This window comes from Aquarana catesbeiana, linkage group LG04, assembly GCF_042186555.1.
Source record: "Aquarana catesbeiana isolate 2022-GZ linkage group LG04, ASM4218655v1, whole genome shotgun sequence".
Lineage (NCBI taxonomy): Eukaryota > Metazoa > Chordata > Amphibia > Anura > Ranidae > Aquarana > Aquarana catesbeiana.
The window spans coordinates 216,691,245-216,715,719 of record NC_133327.1 but is presented as its reverse complement, the minus strand read 5'-3'; the positions used below and the strand labels follow the sequence as shown (position 1 = coordinate 216,715,719).

Genomic DNA, 24,475 nt, shown 5'->3' with positions numbered 1-24,475 from the left:
CACAGTATTTTTTCTTACATATGATTAAACGATGACAGTCACCAAAGCTTAACCTCATTCACTAAGCTCTGGGGAAAGTGCAAGTGCAACTTCCCATGCAAAGTATTCAGTCTATTTTCCTTCAGTAAATGAACCCCATTGTCTGTTATGGTTACTATACTATATACTTCCATTTAAATCCTCAACTTTTACTAACACTTTCTGTAGGATCATAGGATAAAATCATGAGTTAAAATTATCTATTAAAGCTTATGTGCACCCAAAATCAAAATGTAATATGCAGTATACCAGTCTTTATATGTAGTGGCTGCATTAGTTTTTCTTTCTTTATTTTTATTTGGTAATCTTGCAGATAACACACATCCTGTCCTTGGTGACTATGCTCACTCCTTTATTGTATCTATGGACAGGCCATGGTTGTTACACAGGCTGGACTTTAATTATGTCTTCCTAAGTTTATCTTTATTACACAAGTGTTGATGGTATTAGTGGTTTACACAGGAGAGATAACAATGTTTTTGCTTCCAGGTCATCTCAAAGATTGCGACTCTTGTATTTCTGGCAAGATCACTAGTTATTTTCTGTACTTACTAAAAACTACTAAAAATCCTTTTAGCCCGAAAAATGAAGACTATCGCAGCCACTATTTAATAATTTACCATTAAAATTAATAATACAAACTCCAGACAAACTATATTATTTGATATTGTGTTGTATATGGTCCCTAGCCATAGGTATAATACTTTGTTTTGGTCCCAAATCCATCAATTCCAAAACAAGTGAGGTAAGCCACTTGAAAAGTGACAATTTTTCAAGTGATTAATTGAAAATATTATATGATGGTATAATACTATGCCAGTATATTTATTGTATTATTTCTGAAAAATATTTTTTTTGTAAATCATGGTAAACAGTTGTTAATATGTTGATGTGCAAATGAATGAGAGGACCGGGTCATGAATTACCTACAGCCAGTGAGATGTAGATGAAAGATTAGGAATAATTTATTGGACCCCATGTGATGTTTGCATTTGTCAATTCAAACACCAATTAAGTTCAAATAACTCTGATAAAGGACACTGAGCTGCCATTCATGTCTGTAGAATGACATTCAGCTGCTTGCTGATGCCCTGGGGCTCCATGTCCACCAACCAGAAAACAGTTGAAGCACTTTATTTTGTTAACTACTTGAAAGTCAACATATAGTTGAATGCACAGGGGCAAATGTCCCGTACACTATGTATCTGTTTTCTGTACATTCCTTGCAGGAAGGCTGTAGGATATGTAGCTAGTTGACACATAAAGCATTCCCTTAGGGCATGCCAATGGTTTTAAGTCAGAGAAAGCATATCTTTTTAGTCGATAATAGAAAGCGATGGGAAGGAATTCATTCCTAAACACTTTCCGCAATATGGCTTTTGGAAAAGTATAATAACCATGTACAACCAGGAAAATTTGTGCAAAGGGTCTTAAATTTACAATGTGTTTCTGTAAGTATCAGTACAATAAATGCTTATAGGTATGCCTATATGATAGTTTCAATTATGCACTTCTGAGTTCTGTAAAAATAGTATAGGCTTTAGCATTAATAACAAATGTGAAATTACAAGATGCCATTCAAGTGTCCATCTCCTGTATATGTTGAGCATTAAAGCCTGCATGCAAATATGCAATTTATTTGTACTAAATTGGGTTTTATATAATAGAAATAAAATTGTATTTAATGGAGATTGGGATTACTATGGATAAAATAGCTCCAATTGTATATAACAACAACATGCCCACATTACTCAGATGGCGGGTTTGATCTCCTTTATGCAGCTCATGACCCTGCATTTGTACTGATGTATGAGATAAAACAGTGATTCCTATTGGTGATGATCCATGTTTTTCCCATATTTCTTCCTTGTTTTTAAAAATGCATTTGTGTTAAAAAAAAAGTGTTTTAAACATGTGATTTATTTTCTGATGTGTTGTCAGGGAATTTAACGAACTGCACATATGTGTTTCAAATCTCAAACATGCATGATTGTTTGAAAATGCACCATATGCAACACCATCTACATAGGTAAACAATACCTTAGGAAAAGTTTTCTCAGCTTTTCAAAATACAGTTCTTTCTTCAGAAAGTTTGAAGGTCATAGTTGTGTGCAAAATGTCATTAATAAATGTCATCAAATTTTTCTCAATTTGTGGGTTTTACATTTCAGCATAATGGGCTTTCAAATACAAACCGCCATGGGACTGATTTACTAAAACAAATAGGCTGTTCACTTTGCAAGGAAAGTTGCACTTTGCATGGGCATTTTCCCCAGAGCTCAGTGAATGTGGGGAAACGCTACTGACTTCAGTCATGTGCAAAAAAAAAATGTTTTTTGTTTTTTTTCCATGCACATGATTGAGTATTCTATACAATATGAAACTTCACCACATTCACTAAGGTATGGGGAAAATTCCCTTGCAAAGTGTAACTTCCCTTGCAAAGTGAACAGCTCATTTGCCTTAGTTAAATCAACCCATGTGCCTTTAGTCAGGGGTATCTAAGAATTAGGAAATATCTTTTTACTACACATATCTCACATCAGGAGGCAATGCAGCAGGGAAAAGTTGTGAACCCACCCATCCAGAGGATGCACCTGTTGTCTAATAGGGCAGACCTTAGCAGTATAGACAAGGTGAATGAGGTGGCCCTTTTGCAAATATTTCAAACCTCTTGTGATGAATTGTATCGTAACTGTACTGTTTCCCTTTGTAAAGTGCTGTGAACATTGTTGGAGCGATTCAAATCCTATGTAATATTGATAATAATTTTGGGGATATGGGGCCATGGGTGAACCATATGCTGCTGGTGAAACACTTATCAACAATATGGAAGGTCTGATAGGATGCAAGCCAGTGGGTGAGCACAGATAGCCTATTGACCTAGTGATCTAACGCCACATTGAAATCAAACTGTATAAATAAACGGAACATAAAAAGAAAGAAAGCACATGTAGGGAGATTTAACAGCTAGGGAGGAATAAAAAACAGAGACCTGGAGAAATTAGCTGAATCAAGCTAAACAGGCACAGAGTTATAGCAGGAAGGAAAAAATGAGAGAGAAGGAAAGAAACAAGATGGGTAGAGGGGTTGAAAGGAAAATAAAAAAATAGGTAGAGGGCCTTGATTAAAAGACAATAAATGATAAATATGCAGAAAATGTTTTTTACTCTTCATCCATGAAGTCACAGCAATCAAGGCTAAGTATATATTGTGTAATATACTTGCCCAACATATACTAATAGTCCAGTCTTTGTGAAACTACAAGTTTCAGCCTGCCAGGTTATGAGTAGGCACATTGGAAATTGTATTTTCCAATGTCTGTAAATAATCCTTATACAACAAATGGCCATTTGAATTGTTAAATGGTGAGAGTGCGCCCAAAGCTTATCCCTTGCCTTGGGCCTTTTTGGCTTTAATCTTGTATGGTATGTGGTAATTGAAGACCCATCAAATTAATTTGTGGTGAATATGATTGATTGGACATATTTTAGAGCTTTGTACATTTGATAATGACCTTGCAATTTAGAAGTCCTCCTGTAGCTCACTCCTTCCTATGAAGGAGACCATAGGTAATCACACATGCTTGGTGACCTGTTGATCATCAATGGCTTTGTTGATAAACAAAAGCTATGTGATTATGCACAAATGTGGTCACGTTTTTTTTTTATATCAACAAAACATTGATGATCACCATGTCACTGTGGACAAGGATAGCATTGAAGGTTTTGTTGGAAAACAAAATCCACATTATCATGCATAATGTCATGAAAATAAGATGTACTGGTGGTGAATTGCTTATTTTTGTGTTTGTTTTCCATATAAAAATTATTTTTAAAGAAAACCTATGCTCTGAAGTTCACAGTAGTGGCAGTCAGTTTTCCTATCAAGTGCTTTGATCATTCCTGAGGTGCAACAATAGTAACTTTAAAGATTTAAAGTAACCCTTTTGTGAAAATTAAGTTGTAAAAATCCTGTTCCTTGTAAAACAAGAGAGCAAATATTTATGTTTACCACTGCCTGCAGGAAATGACCGCCAAGTATACAAGTGATACTGGAGACAGTATCAGCCCGGGCCCGTTCTTCTCAGCTTCCACATGGGTTTCCAGTGCTTTTTTCTGTCGTAGGACTCAAATGTCTGCCTAAGTCTTGTAAATAACCAACACTCCCCAAAATGTCATTTTCCTGACCCTCATTGTGTTCAGTGGTTCCTCCCACTGTCCTCTATGTCATTACAGGACATAGTTTTGCTAGGGATCAAGAGATTGGCTCCTCTAGAAGTTTCCATTTCCTAGCCAATGCCCTCAATTCCTCCTTAATAGAATGATTGGAGGCATGAGCGTGGTCAGTATTTATGCTCTTTTTTGTTGGGAAACAGGTTTCTTGCAATTTCATTTTCAAGACAGGCCTACTTTGCATTCTTTAATTTACTATTCTTGTATCTCAGCACCATTTTTAGTATATTGGTAGTTAGTTAGACTGCCTGCCACTATGGCAGAGTTCATAACATAAGAAGAACTCAAAGCCTGTCACCTATGCAGACATTGTGTGGGCTGATCAGAGCTTCCTTCAACTTGCTTACGTGAAAGAAGCAGACTTCATTCACAAGAATTCTGATTCATGCTCCAAAATAGATGACGGTAAAGACTGTGAAGTATCTGTATTTGTGCTTGCAACAATGATGAAAACAATGTTATTTTTAATTGGCACAAAAGAAAATCTTTTTTTCAAAGCAGCAAAGGAAAATGACATGAAACCTCTGAAAAGACTAATTGGAGAGAATATTAATCAACTTCTGAAAGGTATGCTAGAATACTGCTGGTTGTTTTTTGATGTACTATTAAATAAACCAGACATTTGTTCAGCCATGCAGAATGCCCCAGCTTAGTTACCAACATGAATCCATCTTGGAGATTTATTCCTGCGCTTGGCTGACATCTCTTACAATCTAAAGTTTATCTAGTAGTATTATACAAATAGCATAAATATATTTTACAAATCAGCAAGCTACACTTATGGCAACAGATGCCTAATTACTTACAATGAATTGCAGCAAATGTGTATTTCCTAGTCACCAGGTTTTCTATGTTTAAGGCCGGGTTCACACCAGTGTGAACTGGATGCGGGTTTCTTCGCATCCAATTTGCATAGCAGGAGATTGTGACGGCTCTCTATGGAGCCGGTTCACAAATCCTGGCAGCGGCTCTGGTGCGAATTGCACAGGAGTTCTGTGCATCTTTTGGTCCGTTTAAGGTCCAAATTCATCTAAAAATTCGGGCTGAAATCGGACCTGAAACGGTGAATGGAGATGCGCCAACCCCTGCTGTGAGCCGCTGCTGATCTTATATGAGATTTCAGTGATTAGTTTTACATATACTTTAACTTACTTTAATGAGTTTAGAACATTGTTTTAGTTCATAGCTTTACGATTCTATAAACTATAGTATACTATCCACAGTATACTCCAGCTGCAGCATCTCTAGCCTCCAATCGCAAGAAATCTATATCTTTAAACATTGTTGCTGTGTTTACATATGTTTTTGTGAACAGGGGTCTTTGTAAATCTGGTCATAGATACCACTACAAGTCTGATACCCTCAGGCATCTTTGCTAGCCAGCACATCTCTAAACATGAATGACCACCTCAAGCAATTGTGCATAGGACTGTGGAGAAAGAAGGGAGAGGCGTGCTGCATGCACCTACAGTGGGTATTGAAAAGAATTGCCCCCCTTTAAAATAAGCACATTTTGTTGCTTTGCAGCCTGAAATGAAGAGACACCGTTTTTGTTTTATCCAGCTATATTCACTAGTGCAACCTATAACATGCAAGTAAAAGATATAACATCAATATGTCAGAAAAAAAATCAAAAACAGAACCAGAGTTGGAAAAATGATCCCCCCCCCCACCTTGTATCAGTATTTTATTGAACCACCTTTTGCTTTAATTACAGCCTTTAGTCTGTTGGGATATGTCTCAACTTACTTTGCACATGTTGACTTTGCAATATTTGCCCACTCTTCTTTGCAGAACTGCTCAAGTTCAGTTAAATTGGATGGTGACCATTTGTGGACTGCAGTTTTCAAATAGTTAGGACACTTTCACACTGAGGCGCTGCAGCATCAGTGGTAAAGCGCCGCTATTTTTAGCTGTGCTTTACCGTCATTTTAGCTTCGCTGTTCGGCACTTTGCAGGCGCTTTTAACCCCCGCTAGCAGCTGAAAAAGGGTTAAAAGATTTCAATGGGCAGGGTTGCTTTAGGGGCAATGTATACACCGCTCCTAAAGAGCCTCAAAGATGCTGCTTGCAGGACTTTTTTAAGCGTCCTGCCAGCGCACCACTCCAGTGTGAAAATACTCGGACTTTTACACTGTAATGACAGGAGAGGCAATTTACAGGCGCTATAATTAGCGCTATATCGCCTGTAAAGCGCCTCAGTGTCAAAGTAGCCTAAGGGCACTTTGGCACTGAGGTGCTGTGGTATCAGCGTTAAAGTGCTGCTATTTTTAGCGGTGCTTTACTGTCGTTTTAGTGGCGCTTTTTGGCTGCTAGCAAGGTGCTTTTAACCCCCACTAACGGCTGAAAGACGGTTAAAAGTGCAGGCAAAGCGCCGCTGCCCATTGATTTCAATGAGCATGTCAAAGATGCTGCTTGCAGGACTTTTTTTACCATCCTGCCAGCGCACCGCTCCAGTGTGAAAGCACTTGGGCTTTCACACTGGAGTGACAGGAGAGGTGCTTTACAGGTGCTATTTTTAGTGCTATAGCACCTGTAAAGTGCCTCAGTGTGAAAGTAGCCTTACACGGATTTTCAGTGGGGTGTATATCTGGGCTCTGACTACGTCATGCAAGGACATTCACCTTTTTCTCCTTCAACCACTGTGTGGTCATTTTTGTTGTGTGCTTTGGGTCATTGTCATGTTGGAAGGTAAACCTTCTTCGCATTGACATCTTTCTGGCAGAGGGCAGCCGCTTTTCCTCAAGAATTTAATGGTATTTTGCCCCATCCATTTTTCCTTCTATCCTGACAAGTGCTCCAGTCCCTGCTGCAGAGAAACACCCCCATAACAGGATATTACCACCTCCATGCATTACTGTAAGAATGATGTTATATGGATAGTGAGCTGTGTTGGATTTCCACCAAACATATTGTTTGCTGTTGAGAAGGGTTGCACCGATAGCGGTATTGGTGCCAACACTAGGCATTTTCGCGAGAATCGGTACTCGCGAAAATGCTTCCGATACCGGAAATCAATACCGGAAGTTATGTCAGCTGAGGGCAGCATGGTTAAGAGCAGTAGATAACCCTCCAACACTGAGCACAGCAGTGGTAAGATCATGCCCCGATCTAGAGTGGTACTGGGGGGGGGCTCCCCCCTTCCAAGCCCTCCTCTGCTCCTGAAGTTTGTCGGCAGTCTCCTATCCCGCATGGTACATAATGAGCACAGCACTAAGAGCTCCTCCTCCCCATCCCATTCCCTTACAGCTACCATGTGCACACAGTGTATAGCTAGCTACTGACAATAAGTTGCCATTCCTACCATGGAATTTCACAGGTCGGAACTGCAACCAGGTAGCTAGCTATACACTGTGCACATTGTAGCTGTAAGGGAATCGTATTTCAGCTCCCGTGTGTGCTGTGTGTGGAACAGGAACTCTGCCTGTGTTCAGGCTGTGTACAATGCAGGGATGGGAGACAGAGCTCTGCCTAGTGCACTGCCAGCAGTGATCCCTGCACTGTGCTCTCTTACCCCCCTTACTGTGCCCTCCTACCCCTTACTGTGCCCTCCTAACCCCCTGTACTGTGCCCTCCTAACGCCCTGTACTGTGCCCTCCTACCCCCCTTACTGTGCCCTCCTAACTTCCTTACTGTGCTCCCCTAACCCCTTGTACTGTGCCCTCCTAACCCCCTGTACTGTGCCCTCCTAACCCCCTGTACTGTGCCCTCCTAACTTCCTGTACTGTGCCCTCCTAATCCCCTGTACTGTGCCCTCCTAAACCTTGTACTGTGCCCTACTAACTCCTTGTACTGTGCCCTTCTAACTTCCTGTACTGTGCCCTACTAACTCCTTGTACTGTGCCCGCCTTACCCCTGTACTGTGCTCTCCTAACTCCTTGTACTGTGCCCTCCTAACACCCTGTAATGTGTCCTCCTAACTCTTTGTACTGTGCCCCCCTAATTCCCTGTATTGTGCCCTCCTAACTCCCCTACTGTGCCCTCCTAACCCCCTGTACTGTGCCCTCCTAACCCCCTGTACTATGCCCTCCTGCCTCCTGTGCTGTGCCCTCCCTGTGTTGTGTCCTCTTGACCACCCTTTGTTGCCTCCTCCTTCCCACCAGCTGTGACCTCTGTTCCCATGTCTCCCAATGACCCTCCCATTCCCATCCTCTTCCCCCAGTGATCACAGTGTTTTCCATCCCAACTCTCCCACCCCACAAACCCTATTTCGCCCCATCCTACCCTCACCCTCACTTACCCCTCTGCCCCCCCCTTCCACCCTGCCATCACTCCAGCCCTCACCCAACTCCCTAACAACCCCCCCTCCCAAACCACCTCCCTACCTACTCTTCCTAGGCAATAGGTATCGGTAATTGGTATTGGCGAGTACTTGCAAAAAAGTATCGGTACTCGTACTCTGTGTTAAAAAGGTGGTATTGGTGCATCCCTAGTGTTGAGGCCAAATAATTCAATTTTAGTCTCATCTGTTATGGGGGTGTTTCTCTGCAGCAGGGACTGTGCAACTTTTCAGGATAGAAGAAAAATTTTAAACTTCAGTTTTTTAGCTAGTAATTCCAAATAACACAGGAACAAAAGTGAAGGTGGTCTATTTACAGACCTGGGGACAACCCCAAGCAATGAATAAGAAGGGAGGACAGTAACAAGGCATTAACAACTGTGCCAACAGTACAAACAGTACCTCAGGTCAAAGTTAAAGGAGCCTTTAAAAGCATCTCGGATTTTCTGTAAGCATAGACTGTAAGAAATAATTAAATGAAGGAACATCAGTAGGATGTTAGTTTAAGATAAAGACACCAGGGTCTACTACCAGAAAGACTACTTTCTCTGAGTTTTCTTGGAGGGGTGAAAATCTCTTCAGGGTTAAACCAATCATCATTAATTTTATTTGTTAATGAATAGGGAATTATTATTTTTTTTTGCTTAGCAGGTCTTTTCAGGCTTCTTCAGATGGAGAAGTTTCAAGTGTGACAATGCCAAGGTTTTTGTGCACAGCAAAAGTGAGCTTATCTACACTGTGTTATGTAATATCATCAGGTGTATGCAATATCATCAGGTGTATGAGATACTGAGGGTGATCAATCTTCTGCGGGCTCCTCTAATACTGCCTCTTGGTCATCCTCATTTCCATCAATACCTACATTCTCTAGAGGAGGCATTTCACTTTCCGACTCTGGCAGAGACAGCAAGGGTATAAAACAATTGTGGTGCTTTTGCGCTCTGAATAGTAATTGCTGTATTAAATCCTTTAGTCATCCAAGAAAGTCTGACACAATCGCGGAAAATCTGCCTTGGTCAGATAAGCAGCTTTTTGTGTGCCTGGGATATACGTAGAATTGGATGAAGAGACCAGTGGTAAAATAGGGTCCTGTCATCTTCTAGGGAAGCATCTAGCAGACAAGCAGTTTGAGCGTTTTGCAGGCCCTTAGCGGAGCCCGAGACAGTACTCACAGAGCAGTGTGCGGAGACAGGGTAAGCAAGTGATTCATTTTCAAACATAATACCTGGTTTCCTGATAGTTTTAAAAAATACTATTCAGGAAACCTGTAATTAATGGGGTTACAGTACCAATCCAATACAGGGTAAACCTGTCTTACCTGTCATTGTTGCTGCTCTCTAATCAGGGTCCAGGATTCCCCCGTCACAGTGGGCAAACCCCTGCAGATTTCGTCAGGGTTTGGGTTCCATAGGGATGGACCACAGTCCTGGACCTGTATATCATTTTGAAGCTAACTACACTTGTTGCACTAAGTGCGCCCAAGCAGGATCCAGTGCCTGAAGCAACATTTTAGGCCTCACAGCATGGGGTCCGGGTACGGTTTCCAAGGTTTTACAGAGGTTGCACTGATTTGGATGTACTGTTTCTATTGATGATTAAGGCGTTGAGGAGTTTATTTAAGAGCTGATCGGAGAATCTTAAGTAAAATAATAAACTAGTTAGGCATAAAATGTTTTTTTTTTCCATAAGGAATAAGAGGCCCATCACCAAAAGGACACCAGAAAAAAAATAATAATATCACAGACTGGGGTAGGGTTATAGGGTTACGCCCAGGGGGCCATGTCTAGCAAAGCTTTGCCAGTGTCCAATCACCCGAAGGTAGCAGCCCATAACCCAGGCTCTAGGAATATCCAGCCTGTGTCCTGTACTCCAGTGATTCTCAACCTCAGTCCTCAAGTACCGCCAGCAGGCCAGGAATTCAGGTTTTCCTGTACTTTTCACAGCTGCTTTAAATCAATATCAGTGACATGGTATTGATAAGAGCTATTTTATCTAAGTGAAGTTCCCAAAACATGGCCGTTGGGGGTACTTGAGGACTGAGGTTGAGAGCCACCGCTGTACTCTATAATAAGGCTAAACATGTTTAGTACATCTCTCCACTACATGCACAATTCCTCAGGTACAAAAATAATTTCCAGAAATCCAGTCTGATCCTAACTTCCTGTTCAGGCCGATAACCCAGTGCCTTTGCTATGCCAAAAACCCTGCCTGCTAGGCTATAAAACTCTTAACTGTAACAAAGCCCTTGATCCATACTGGCACTTTTCCTAAACAAGTTAGTCTGTTAAAGAAACTTACTGGCAGAATCAACAGGTAATAGAACTTGGTTACTGGGAAGGGGGGCCACTCTAGCAATATCTCTCCGAAACAAATCTTTGAACACAAACAGTTTGCTGTCTCCTCTGTTGCAGCAGCACTGAGCTCAGAGCTATTGCAACAGGGAAGAGGGAATGTGCATGTACAGTGATTTGAATCTGAGAGAACAAACTCCTGTGAAAGTGAGGGATAACAGTAATGGCAGGGTTAATCTTAGCAATGTCCAACATAGCAGAATAGAGGACACCATTCCTGGGAGTTTTTCGTCCAGGCTGCGGGAGGTATGCAAAGGGCTTACAAATACAGCAGGGATATTATTCAACTATAATCAAAGCTTTACAGTTGGTTTTCATCTACATGTGGTCCTTATCTACATAGACAGTTTTTTTTTTTTTTGGAAAAGTGATCTAAACCTTTAACAAACTTTGTTGCAGATTTCTACCTGTTTCTGCTATGAAGAAATAGCTGTTTTTGACCATGTCCGATGGATACTGAATCTGACTGGGAAGATCTAGTTCATTATAATCACCTTGTCCACTCTCAGTGTTCTGTAGTCTGTATCTATTTAGAAATAATTTACCTTTAGGACAGTGGTCATCAAGCCTGTCCTCAGGGCCCACTAACAGGCCAGGTTTGCAAGATAACTGAAATAGATCACAGGTGATATCATTTGCTGCTCAGTGATTGCAGTATTCTAGTCTGCATCTCCCCAAGGTAATACATAAAACCTGGCCTGTTAGTGGGCCCTGAGGACAGGGTTGATGACCACTGCTTTAGGGGTATGTCACCAAAAATGACGTTTCTGTTGCAGATGATACCTAAAATCTGATTTGTATCTTAGTGCAGACTTCTGAGTATATCAATGAACCAAAAAACACACAAGCAGGAATTTCCATTTTTGACAGCGTTCTGTACACCAACATGTAGGGAACACCTCCAAGTTGCCATATTGCATTGAACTTTACAGAAATGTACAGCTGCAGATTGAAAAGGAAAGGTAAATTTAAATAACATTAAATTTCTATATGGCTTGTGTAGCAATTGGATATGCTGTATTATTTTTCCATGTGCTATTTTTTTGCGGAGTTACCCTTTAACAAAACCTTTGATGTGCAACATAGCCACTCTTTAAAGGACTGCAGACTGCCCTATGGAGACAGCAAAATATTTGAGATGTTTCAAATAGTTTATGTCATGTAATTTCCCACCTATTTCTTTTAAAGATTGTTTAATTTAATTTATTTTTTTAATGCTAGAGTAGCCAAAGTTTTTACATGGACCTTATCTGTTACCTACACTTTGAACTATAATCTGCTCCAGAAGACATTTGAGAAAATACTTTTTACAGGTTTTTCTACTATTCAAATTACCTTGCATGATATAAATGTGTGTATTTACATAAATATTGCCTGGTGGAAAACCTTTTCAATGGTTGGATCACATTATACAATTGTTATCTATCTATGTGCAGCATTATTGCATTTATTGTAGAAAATATATGGCCAGCATAGTTATTTTCAGTCCATCCTTGTATATCCGTGTGTATCTGATTATACTTGTGTTTTTTCTATAGGTGTTATGGGGGAAAATGTGATACATGTTGCAGCATTGTATAACAATATGGAAGCATGTGTGTTACTGGATGCTTTCCGTTTCCTAATCAACACATTGATAGAGTGTGGAATTTATAAAGGTATGGAAATACAGTGATACAATTATGTTTCTGGTATTATAGGTGAGAAAATGCAAATTTCTCATACCAACATAATTCCAGATCTAAAAATCATCTTAGAAACCAATGCACGTTTTCACTTAGAGTATATAATTGTAAATGTCCTAAACCTGAATAACATTTATTATACCTTTGCCAATGCAGATGCTGGAAACAGAGAAAACAAAGGTGACACTGTAAAAAGGGGCAGGATTCTGAAATATAATTATTATGAAAATTGTCTTTTTGCCTTATAAATAACAGTAACATCATCACTGCACATTTCTTTTACAAAACAAATGTTTAATACATAGCTTTTCGGAGTGTATAGTATAGAAGTATGTTTCTATGACAGTCTACCTACAAACCTCACAAAAGAGAGGATAAGGATTCAGTGTAAAATGTAGTATATTATACTAATGAGTCATAACAAACAAAAATAAACAAACTGAAAACTACTAATTGTATAAAATGGAAACTAAACAGAAAATAAATCCAAATCAAATTAATATTTGGTGTGACCACCCTTTTCCTTCAAAACAGCCTCAATTCTTCTTTGTACACTTGCATACAGTTTTTGAAAGAACTCGGCAGGTAGGTTGTTCCAAACATTTTGGAGAACTAACCACAGGTCTCCTGTGGATGTAGGCTACCTCAAATGATGTTGAGATCAGGGCTCTGAGGGGGCCAGACCATCACTTCAGGACTCATTGTTCTTCTTTACACTGAAGATGGTTCTTAATGACATTAGCTGTATGTTTGGGGTTTGACCCCTCCCAGATGGTATGGCATGATGTATAAGTATCTGCCTGTATTTATCAGCATTGGGGACACCATATATCCTGACCAGATCTCCAACTATATTTGCAAAGATGCAGCCCCAAACTGACAAGGAACCTCCACCATACTTCACTGTTGCCTGCAGATATTCATTATTGTACCGCTCTCCAGCCCTTCAGCAAACTAACCGCCTCCTGCTACAGCCAAAAATTTCAAATTTTGACTCATCAGTCCAGAGCACCTGCTGCCATCTTTCTGCACCCCAGTTCCAGTGTTTTCATGCATAGTTGAGTCACATAGCCTTGTTTCAATGTCAGAGGTATGGCTTTTTGGCTGCAATTCTTCCATGAAGACCATTTTTAGCCAGACTTCTCCGGACAGTAGATGGGTATTCCTGGATCCCACCGGTTTCTGCCAGTTCCACCAGCACTGCTGGTGGAACTGCACTTGTGGCTGCACTTGTGGGTGCATTTGCAGTGCACAGATTATTTGCCTTTGGTAAATCAACCCCATAGGGATGCTATGTATGTTAAAGATTCTGCTGAGTTTGTCCGACACTCCAGGTACATATAGGATGCAGTGGCAGCTGGTGCTTTTTTGGGGGAGGGGCAACAAAAACCACCCACCCCCCCACTCGCTGTCTGCCAGTCAAGGAACTTACCCCATCTAGGTGGCAGGTGGCGGGTGGCAAGTATCGGGCAGCGGGCAGCAGCTCCTGTGACCTTTCCTCCATCACAGCGGCTTCCACCGTGCGTCTCCTTCCCTCCTCCTAGGCGTCCAATAGGATCACCTGTCTTTTCAGCCAATCGGGTGACGGGACTCAAGACCCGCTTCCTGATTGGCCGGGAGGAGGATTAGTGTTACAATAGCGAATATTCAGTCACTATTGTAACACACCTGGGTGGGCTCGGTTCGCAGGCTCTGAAAGACTCCGTTCCCGAGGTTTGCTGAGGTCAGCCGAGCTGTCCTCGGGCCTTTCTGTGCATTTACGAACAGCGCCGATCATCTGCGGTCGGTGCCGCTCGGCTCCGGCGCCCCCCCATCTCAGGCTAAACGTGGTACTGCAGATGCTTTGGCCGGAATCATGCTCATTTTGCGAGACAACACTCGCAAAATGAGTTACGATTTTTAAAAATACAGTGCTCGTATTGCGAAACGCTCGTTAACCACGTTACTCGCAGTCCGAGGTTCCACCGTATTACTCCATGTGTTCTGCTTCTCTCCTCTGTTTGATATTGCCTCGATTACTGCAACTCCCTCCTCATTGGTTTACCTTTACATAGGCTATCCCCCTTCAGTCCATTATAAATGCTGCTGTCAGGCTCATCCACCTTACTAAACCATTCAGTGTCTGCTACTCCTCTCTATCAGGGCCAGTTCACACCATAGAAAAGCAGTCCAGATGCGTTCCAGATGCTTTTCTGCATGTGCATTTTTTACATGTTTTTTATGCGTTCCAGTGCGTTTTTGATGCGTTCCAGTGCGTTTTTTATGCAGTCCGGTGCTTTTTTTCCCCCCTTTTTTTCTTAACCTTAAATAAGGACACCCTCCTGGCTGAGGCTTTCCTGTGTATGAAAAAGGGACATAGTTTTAGTTTTTTGTTCATCAATCACACACAATTTTGAGCTCATGACTGTTGCAAATTGAATGTTAACAAATCAAAAAGACTGAGCCCAGCATTTTTCATTCTTGTCCCAATCCTTTTTGGCCACTACTGTCTATTGATATGTAAACCACTTTGTTAAATCAGAAATTAGTGATCAATAATAACATCTAGTTAACATCATTCATTTTGTGATAAAGAATCTTGGATCAGAAGGTATAGATTGAATTCTCCCACTGTAACAACAGTCCAAGTTCATAAACCAAGTGTTCAAAAAGTTAATTGATTAATACTGATTTTGACATATCCACCACCGCAACAAAATTGTGACCACCATGTGAAATGCAAGCTTACCAAATAGCAAGCTAACCAAGCTTGTGACCTATAATCCGGTCGGAGCCTTTAGCCCAAAGTAAACCAGGTATCTCCAATCTGGGTTCGTATCCTGGAAACAGGCCAGGTGCCTCAAAGGGATCCACACTTTAACCGATGTTGACTGGCAACTCAATGGGCTCTTCTAATCCAGGAAGCTCCAATAGGTGGTCATACCAAACCCAAAAAAGAAAGGCTCACCGTAGCATAATTCTGTCTGGACATGTTTAATAAAGGATTAAAATTACACTTACAGTGTTGAGGATAGATAACAGCAAATAGCCGGCTGGCTGTGCATGGACGCCCGTCCACTGAGACCAAAAATATGTTGAACAATGCTCTACCTAACTCAAGCTGGGCTCCTCCACATCTTCCTGCCTGGAAGGCCCAGGTTGGACATCGGAAGCCTCAGCTGAGGTGGAAGTAAGCCTTGAAGGAAGAGTGGAGAGCACTGGCCTGGGTTCACTCTGGTCTGACAGAAAATGCAGTCTGTCATAGTACCACAGCCTGGGTACATAAACGTCATCTGCTGCTGGAATCCTGGACCTTCTTTTGCTCCCTAAGATAAGTACTCCTCACGCCACCAATTTTGGCCTTCAAATAGTTGATGTCTGTCGAGGGAATCATGGGCTCCACAAATTCAAGCAGTTTCTCCAGCGCTGCCTTCCTCTTTCTTAGCTTATTAAAAAAACGGGTGGTTCGCCTGCCACAGACAGGGCAGCTCCCTGAACATGTCAATGAATATTGGTAGAAATTCCCCTATCATTGAATGGATCCATTTTCTCTGCAAGACACAACACAAGACAGACCCTAATGTCAGACTAAACTCTCCTAATCTTGTCCCAATATAGGCCTCAATCTATAAGCAGTATAGGCCACTGATGCACCAAGTTAAAATTGTACCTTCGTTATCACGATCGACGCTTCCGCTACTCCTATCTTCCCTCACAGATCGTACGTATGACGCACGCGTGTTGCGCTTTATATACACTGCGCATGTGTGAAACTCCCCCCGCCCCTGACCTTCTATCTAGTATATTCCCCGCCCCTTCTATTTCGGCGCAGTGGGAGAGCACATGGTGGAGAAAGAGTAAGTGCATGCAGACAGCAGCAGCAATGACGAAAGCCCGGAGCCAAGAACATCCCGATCCCGGAGGAGATTTAAAGCCTCAAATATGTCCTTTGTAGAGATGATGGAGATGGTGGACATCTTGAAGAGGGCTGACTATGATGGGAAGCATGGACCTTACCCAAACCCAAATGTGAGAAAGGCCAAGATCATGGCTAAAGTTGTGAAAAGTCTGCACAGGAATTTTGGGGTATGACGATCCAAGGATCAACTGAGGAAACGATGGTCAGACCTGAAATTGAGGGAGCAGGATCAGTACAGAAAGATCAGGAAACTGCTTCTAAAAAGTAAGTATTTGTCCTGTGTTTCTATTATTTTTATTATGTTTGTGCTGCTCCATGTGTTTTTCTTAACTGTTGTACACCTTAAAATGGTACCTTTCAGGTTCATGGGTACAGTAATCAGTAGTAAACATCGTTAGTTCGCCCACTAATAAGATGTTTTTGGCAGATCCAGGTTAACTACATTTGTTCAGGCCTATTTGTATTAAAAGAAATTTAGTACATTTTGGTGTAGATGGGTTTGTAACTAGAATGAAATGTAAACTTACGTGTAAGGGGAGAGGACACTCAGCAGCTGTTTACACATCTGGACGCAGGAGCACTAGTGTGGGACACCAGAACAAACTTTTTAGGGTGTCCCACACAGGTGCTCCCGTGGATACTAGGGGTGTCTCCATGTGTGAATATTGTACAAAAAAGGTAAGTATTCCAGCTTTAGAAAGGGAAAAAAAGTCTTCAGCTTGGAACTCTGCCCAAAAAGACAATTGTACAACACTTCCAAGCAATGTTTCAGATTCCTATTTCTGCCCTTAAATATCTGGGTGCTAAGTATACCTTTTTTTATTCACATAGGAGAGAAAAGACTCAGGACATCAGAGGACACCAGGGACCCCCAACCTCATAAAGAAGGGGAAATACCAACACCACAACCAGAGGATGGAAGGAGAGGTTTATGAAGTGGGTGAAATAATGACCACAACAGGTGAGTGTCTGAGACCACAGCTTCAGGTAATAGATGTATGCCTGCATATTTATAATACATGGTGTGTTTTTTATTTTAGGTGATGCGGATGTTGTGGAAGAAGAAACTAATTTCACAAGTGCAAGTGCACACGTCCTCATCGGGGAGATCATGGTGTGCAATCAGGATTTACAAAAGATCAAGGAAGACATCAATGATGTTGAAAAAAGACTCAAAAACATCATTGATGTTTTAGGCAGAATCTAAAACACACCTAAAGTCTTCAATTTGTTTATATTTTTTAAATTTTTTAATGTTTTTTGAAGTATATTAAAAGCCAAATTTTGAAGATGCACACAGTGATGTGCTATCTGCCATCACGGGATATCAATATACGCGTTTTGTGGGTGCAACCCCTTCCTCGCAACTCAAGTAGCTGAGAGGAAGGGGTTGTACCCCCAAAACACATCCATTGATCCCTCATGATGGGAGCTAGCACAAGTTGACATTGGCATGGGATCAGGAGGGAAATCCACATTTTGACTCTCAATTTGTGTGCATCTTCAAAATTTAGCTTTCACAGGGATGACATTACCCCATTTGATGAAAGCAAGATCAACACAGTTTGGACATACTAATGTCTGATATTGCCCTCGAATGATCAAAGTTGAACTTTGTAAGTTCCTGAGCTGTGTATTGTTTTATGGTTTTAAACATGCCCGTTTAACACAAAAAAGGCTATTTGTACTGTCAAAACCAAAAATGTTATTACAAAAATATGTTGGTTTATTCAAAAATCCTTTTCTAACACACATGTGAATGAGCACAGAGTAAACAGTTTTCTAATCAACAATGTGTGGCTTCTTCTTTCAATGCTCAATAGCAGTTTTTGGAATAAGTTGGTGTTTACAGTGACAATGGGGGTTATTAACTAAAGGCAAATCCACCTTGCACTACAAGTGCACTTTTAGTGCACTTTCAGTGCAGTTTAAAGTGCACTTTTGCAGTGCACTTGGAGTGCAAAGTGGATTTTCCTTTAGTAAATAACTCCCACAGTGCTTTATAATTTGCAACAATCAGGCCATTTTCGTGACTCCCAAAAATAAATTCATGGTGATGAAAATGACGAATATTTTTATCACTAATGCATTACATATATTAACAAGAAAAACAAGGTGCATGTGTAGCAGACCCACAACATAATAGTTAGCTGAAGAAGAGATTGTCACCTCATGTATCAAATAAATTACGTTTGCACTATTGAAGAAAATGGCCAAAAAGAAAAGCCCATTGGATAACCTAGGAGACAGCTAAAAGAAGCACAAGCAGTAAATCAAAGGAAATCTTATTTCAGTTTAACAAAAAAATGTATTTTTAAAATGTTTCTTAAACATTTTCTGGCATATCAATGGCCCCCCTACCCGCAAAGTACTCCATATATTTGATACGGACCTCGCGGGCGCTTTGGGGGGGCAAGCCAGGACACCGTCAGGGTTTCTCCTTGAAGTCTGGCCTCAGGCCCAACTGAGGACACATAGTTCATTGAATTTCTCCGTAAATAGTTGTGGAGAATGCAGCATGCAAGGATTATATGGTTAAGTTTATCTTCCGCCATGTTGATTGCCGTAAGGAATAGACGGAACCGGCTGGCCATTAACCCGAAAGTGTTCTCCACCACTCTTCTGGCTCTGGCCAGCCGGTAGTTAAAAACCCTCTGGCTTGGGGTGAGGGTCCTCATGGCTTCAAAATGGTCGGCTGGTCAGAATGAACTAACAGAAAGCACTGTCATAAAGGGAGGTGACTGGTCTACCTCGGTTAAAAGGGAAAGGGGGCCGTGCCACATCCAAAAAACTTTTTTAGGAAAAAGAAGGGGTTCCCCTGAGTGGATTTTTCCGGCACTTGCAAAACCTGCCGGATGCTGGGATGCGTGGCTGGCTTAATATGATCACTATCTAATAACAGGATGGTTCCTCTTCGCTCCAGTATACTGCTGTGGCCCGCACGCATCCGGGGGAGGCAGGGGTAGGTGAACCTCTATATACATCACAAAAATAAAACCAAAATAAACTCTATAAACCCTTTCCCTCCCCCTCATCTCTCCCCCTTCTCATTGGGGAAGTGTTACGTATGAGATACAAGTACCCAGATAACAGCTTTTTTTACTCATGAACACCAAATCAAACGCCATCTCTCTTGCAAGCCTTTCTCGCCCCTGGTTGTAATTACCAATGTCTTTTTCTGCCTAAACACCAACGGTAACATAACAGATGAACCTTTCTTTTCAATTATGCCCCTGAAGAAGGACTGAAATAGAATGTACCCGAAACGCGTTGGGCTTGAAAAGAATTTCACTATTTAAACGTCATCTGTTACCTGCCAACCGAAATAGATATCACAACCGCTTTGTAATATGTCTAATGTACATGTTATCGTTGTCTGCAAATGTATGCATTGTTTTTAACACTAGAACATTTTGAATAAACATAAACATTGTTTTACTTTATATATATATATATATACGTGTATTTTCCTATTTTATATAAATTACTTTTGCAAGTGCCGGAAAAATCCACTCAGGGGAACCCCTTCTTTTACCTAACAGAAAGCACTGAAAAACAGAAAGGCCTGAGAAGAGCGAGCTGAAAATCAGAAACAATAGGACAAGAACGCACTGAAAATCAAATACGTACTATAAAATACGCACTGAAAAACAAATGTAAACTCACTACACGCACTGAAAACCAGATACAAACCCACAAGCACAAACTGAAGAGCAGTAATGATTTGAAAAGCACAAGGCTGAAAAGCACGAATTGTCTCTCACCAAACTTCTACTAACACGAGATAATCACGAGATTAGCAGAAGGAGCCCAAAGTGTTGCGCACTTGGTATTGAACTGCCCTTTTATAGTGCCGTCATACGTGTTGTACGTCACCGCGTTCTTGACGTTCGGAATTTCCGACAACATTTGTGTGACCGTGTGTATGCAAGACAAGTTTGAGCCAACATCCTTCGGAAAAAGAACATGGATTTTGTTGTCGGAATGTGCAATCGTGTGTATGCGGCATAAGGGGGAATCCTGCACACTCTGATATATGGGGGATCTCTGTGCTGGCTGGGTTAGATTAATCTGACCTTCATGTAAATGGAGAAATATGTTTTTTTACTTTTGTTTAACTTAAACACATTGCTAACACTAGCTACATGTTTATAGTTTAAATATGGATATTTTCATGGTTTAGCACTGAAAACATCCATTCTAGGTAATTTTTTGCAGTGTCAGTAAAAAATGTGACTCTGCCAGTAAATGTCACAATTATTTGCCAGTAAAAAATTGGTGCCATTTGTAAATTTTGGCTTTCTGCCAGTAAATTTCACTTGAGGGGGGGGGGGTTGGCAACACTGCCCACCACTTAGCAGTGGAAGGTAAAGTATATTTCCATCGAAAGTCTGCACACATGGCGGAAGTCATTCTGAGGGACTCTGAGTGACATAAAATAGAACTGGACTCATGCTACATTGAAAAAGACTGTGCCAAACCATAGACCAAGCAACACCTTGTTAAGGACTTTTCTTTTTTATCCAATTTATTTTGCGGTTGCTACTATTGAAGAATTTGTGTATTATCATTATCTGTAAATATTTTGCTTGCACCACTTTGTCCGTTTCTTTCATTAAATTATATTTTAAAATAATTCAGCTTTATCGATAGTGCACGAAATCATAACTTAAAGCAGAACTCCAGAATTTTCAAAAACTACCTCATTATTACACCCCCCCCCCCCCCCATACACATACAAAACACTAAACAGTTATTACATTTGTGAAATTTCTTACCGTTTAAGAGATTTGACTGATTTAATTTTCAGGAAGTTAGCTTTGTGATTCAAAAAATTCAAAAAATGCATCATCTTTTCTGGCAGGGAGGATCTCTTAGAACAGTGATTGCATCATATCCTCTTCTCTCGCTCTAACTGTAATCAGCCTACATTTCCCATGAATCCTTGGGATGGGAGTGAATGTGGGAGGTACACGAGGCTTGTACATGTAAATGTGAACTTACCCACTTCAACATAAATCACACCCCTCATTCTGAAGCCAGCAAGCCATACATAACACACAGTATGATAGGTTACAGCCTTATAAATACAAAGCATTTTAATATAAATGCGAACTAGTGCAACGTGTCAGTGTCCACCATTGCAGCTTGTCAGTCCCACCATTGCCGAATGTCAGTCCCACTATTGCCGAATGTCAGTCCCACCATTGCCAAATGTCAGTCCCACCATTGCAGCTTGTCAGTCCCACCAGTGCCTCATGTCAGTCCCACCAGTGCCTCATGTCAGTCCCACTAGTACAGCTTGTCAGTCCCACCAGTACCTCATATCAGTCCCACCAGTGCCTCATGTCAGTCCCACCAGTGCCTCATGTCAGTCCCACTAGTGCAGCTTGTCAGTCCCACTAGTGCAGCTTGTCAGTCCCACCAGTACCTCATATCAGTCCCACCAGTACCTCATATCAGTCCCACCAGTGCCTCATGTCAGTCCCACCATTGCAGCATGTCAGTCCCACCAGTACCTCATATCAGTCCCACCAGTACCTCATGTCAGTCCCACCAGTGCCTCATGTCAGTCCCACCAGTGCCTCATGTCAGTCCCACCAGTGCCTCATGTCAGTCCCACCAGTGCAGCTTGTCAGTCCCACTAGTGCAGCTTGTCAGTCCCACCAGTACCTCATATCAGTCCCACCAGTGCCTCATGTCAGTCCCACCAGTGCAGCATGTCAGTCCCACCAATGCCTCATGTCAGTCCCACCAGTGCAGCTTCTCAGTCCCACCAGTGCAGCTTTTCAGTCCCACCAGTGCCTCATGTCAGTCCCACCAGTGCAGCTGGTCAGTCCCACCAGTGCAGCTTCTCAGTCCCACCAGTGCAGCTTCTCAGTCCCACCAGTGCCTCATGTCAGTCCCACCAGTGCCGCTTCTCAGTCTCACCAGTGCAGCTTGTCAGTCCCACCAGTGTTTCATGTCAGTCCCACCAGTGCCTCATGTCAGTCCCACCAGTGCAGCTTGTCAGTCCCACCAGTGCCTCACGTCAGTCCTACCAGTGCAGCTTGTCAGTCTCACCAGTGCCTCATGTCAGTCTCACCAGAGCAGCTTGTCAGTGCCACCAGTACAGCTTGTCAGTCCCACCAGTGCCTCATGTCAGTCCCACCAGTGCCGCTTGTCAGTCCCACCAGTGCCTCATGTCAGTCTCACCAGTGCAGCTTGTCAGTGCCACCAGTACAGCTTGTCAGTCCCACCAGTGCCTCATGTCAGTCCCACCAGTGCCGCTTGTCAGTCCCACCAGTGCAGCTTGTCAGTCCCACCAGTGTCTCATGTCAGTCCCACCAGTGCCACTCGTCAGTCCCACCAGTGCCTCATATCAGTCCCACCAGTTCAGCTTGTCAGTCCCACCAGTGCCTCATGTCAGTCCCACTAGTGCAGCTTGTCAGTCCCACCAGTACCGCATATCAGTCCCACCAGTGCCTCATGTCAGTCCCACCAGTGCAGCATGTCAGTCCCACCAGTGCCTCATGTCAATCCCACCAGTGCCTCATGTCAGTCCCACCAGTGCAGCTTGTCAGTCCCACCAGTGCAGCTTGTCAGTCCCACCAGTACCTCATATCAGTCCCACCAGTGCCTCATGTCAGTCCCACCAGTGCAGCATGTCAGTCCCACCAGTGCAGCTTGTCAGTCCCACCAGTGCAGCTTGTCAGTCCCACCAGTGCAGCTTCTCAGTCCCACCAGTGCAGCTTCTCAGTCCCACCAGTGCCTCATGTCAGTCCCACCAGTGCAGCTTGTCAGTCCCACCAGTGCAGCTTCTCAGTCCCACCAGTGCAGCTTCTCAGTCCCACCAGTGCCTCATGTCAGTCCCACCAGTGCAGCTTCTCAGTCTCACCAGTGCAGCCTGTCAGTCCCACCAGTGCCTCATGTCAGTCCCACCAGTGCAGCTTGTCAGTCTCACCAGTGCAGCTTGTCAGTACCACCAGTGCAGCTTGTCAGTGCCACCAGTACAGCTTGTCAGTCCCACCAGTGCCTCATGTCAGTCCCACCAGTGCAGCTTGTCAGACTCACCAGTGCAGCTTGTCAGTACCACCAGTGCAGCTTGTCAGTACCACCAGTGCAGCTTGTCAGTCCCACCAGTGCAGCTTGTCAGTCTCACCAGTGCCTCATGTCAGTCCCACCAGTGCCTCATGTCAGTCCCACCAGTGCCTCATGTCAGTCCCACCAGTTCCACTTGTCAGTCCCACCAGTGCCGCTTGTCAGTCCCACCAGTGCAGCTTGTCAGTCTCACCAGTGCCTCATGTCAGTCCCACCAGTGCAGCTTGTCAGTCCCACCAGTGCAGCTTGTCAGTCTCACCAGTGCCCCATGTCAATCCCACCAGTGCAGCTTGTCAGTCCCACCAGTGCCTCATGTCAGTCCCACCAGTGCCTCATGTCAGTCCCACCAGTGCCACTCATCAGTCCCACCAGTGCCTCATATCAGTCCCACCAGTTCAGCTTGTCAGTCCCACCAGTGCCTCATATCAGTCCTGCCAGTGCCTCATGTCAGTCCCACCAGTGCCTCATGTCAGTCCCACCAGTGCCACTCATCAGTCCCACCAGTGCCTCATATCAGTCCCACCAGTTCAGCTTGTCAGTCCCACCAGTGCCTCATATCAGTCCTGCCAGTGCCTCATGTCAGTCCCACCAGTGCAGCTTGTAAGTCCCACCAGTGCCACTCATCAGTCCCACCAGTGCCTCATGTCAGTCCCACCAGTGCCTCATGTCAGTCCCACCAGTGCCACTCAATAGTCCCACCAGTGCATCTTGTCAGTCCCACCAGTACAGCTTGTCAGTCCCACCAGTGCCACTTGTCAGTCCCACCAGTACCTCATATCAGTCCCACCAGTGCCACTCATCAGTCCCACCAGTGCATCTTGTCAGTCCCACCAGTACAGCTTGTCAGTCCCACCAGTGCCACTTGTCAGTCCCCCCAGTGCAGCTTGTCAGTCCCGCCAGTGCCTCATA

At 42.8% G+C, this 24,475-nt stretch overlaps 1 pseudogene; it reads left to right on the top strand.

Moving 5' to 3' along the window:
* The first annotated feature begins 2,826 nt into the window (after positions 1-2,826).
* The window catches only part of LOC141141219 (transient receptor potential cation channel subfamily V member 5-like), a 100,952-nt pseudogene continuing 79,303 nt past the window's right edge, over positions 2,827-24,475 (top strand).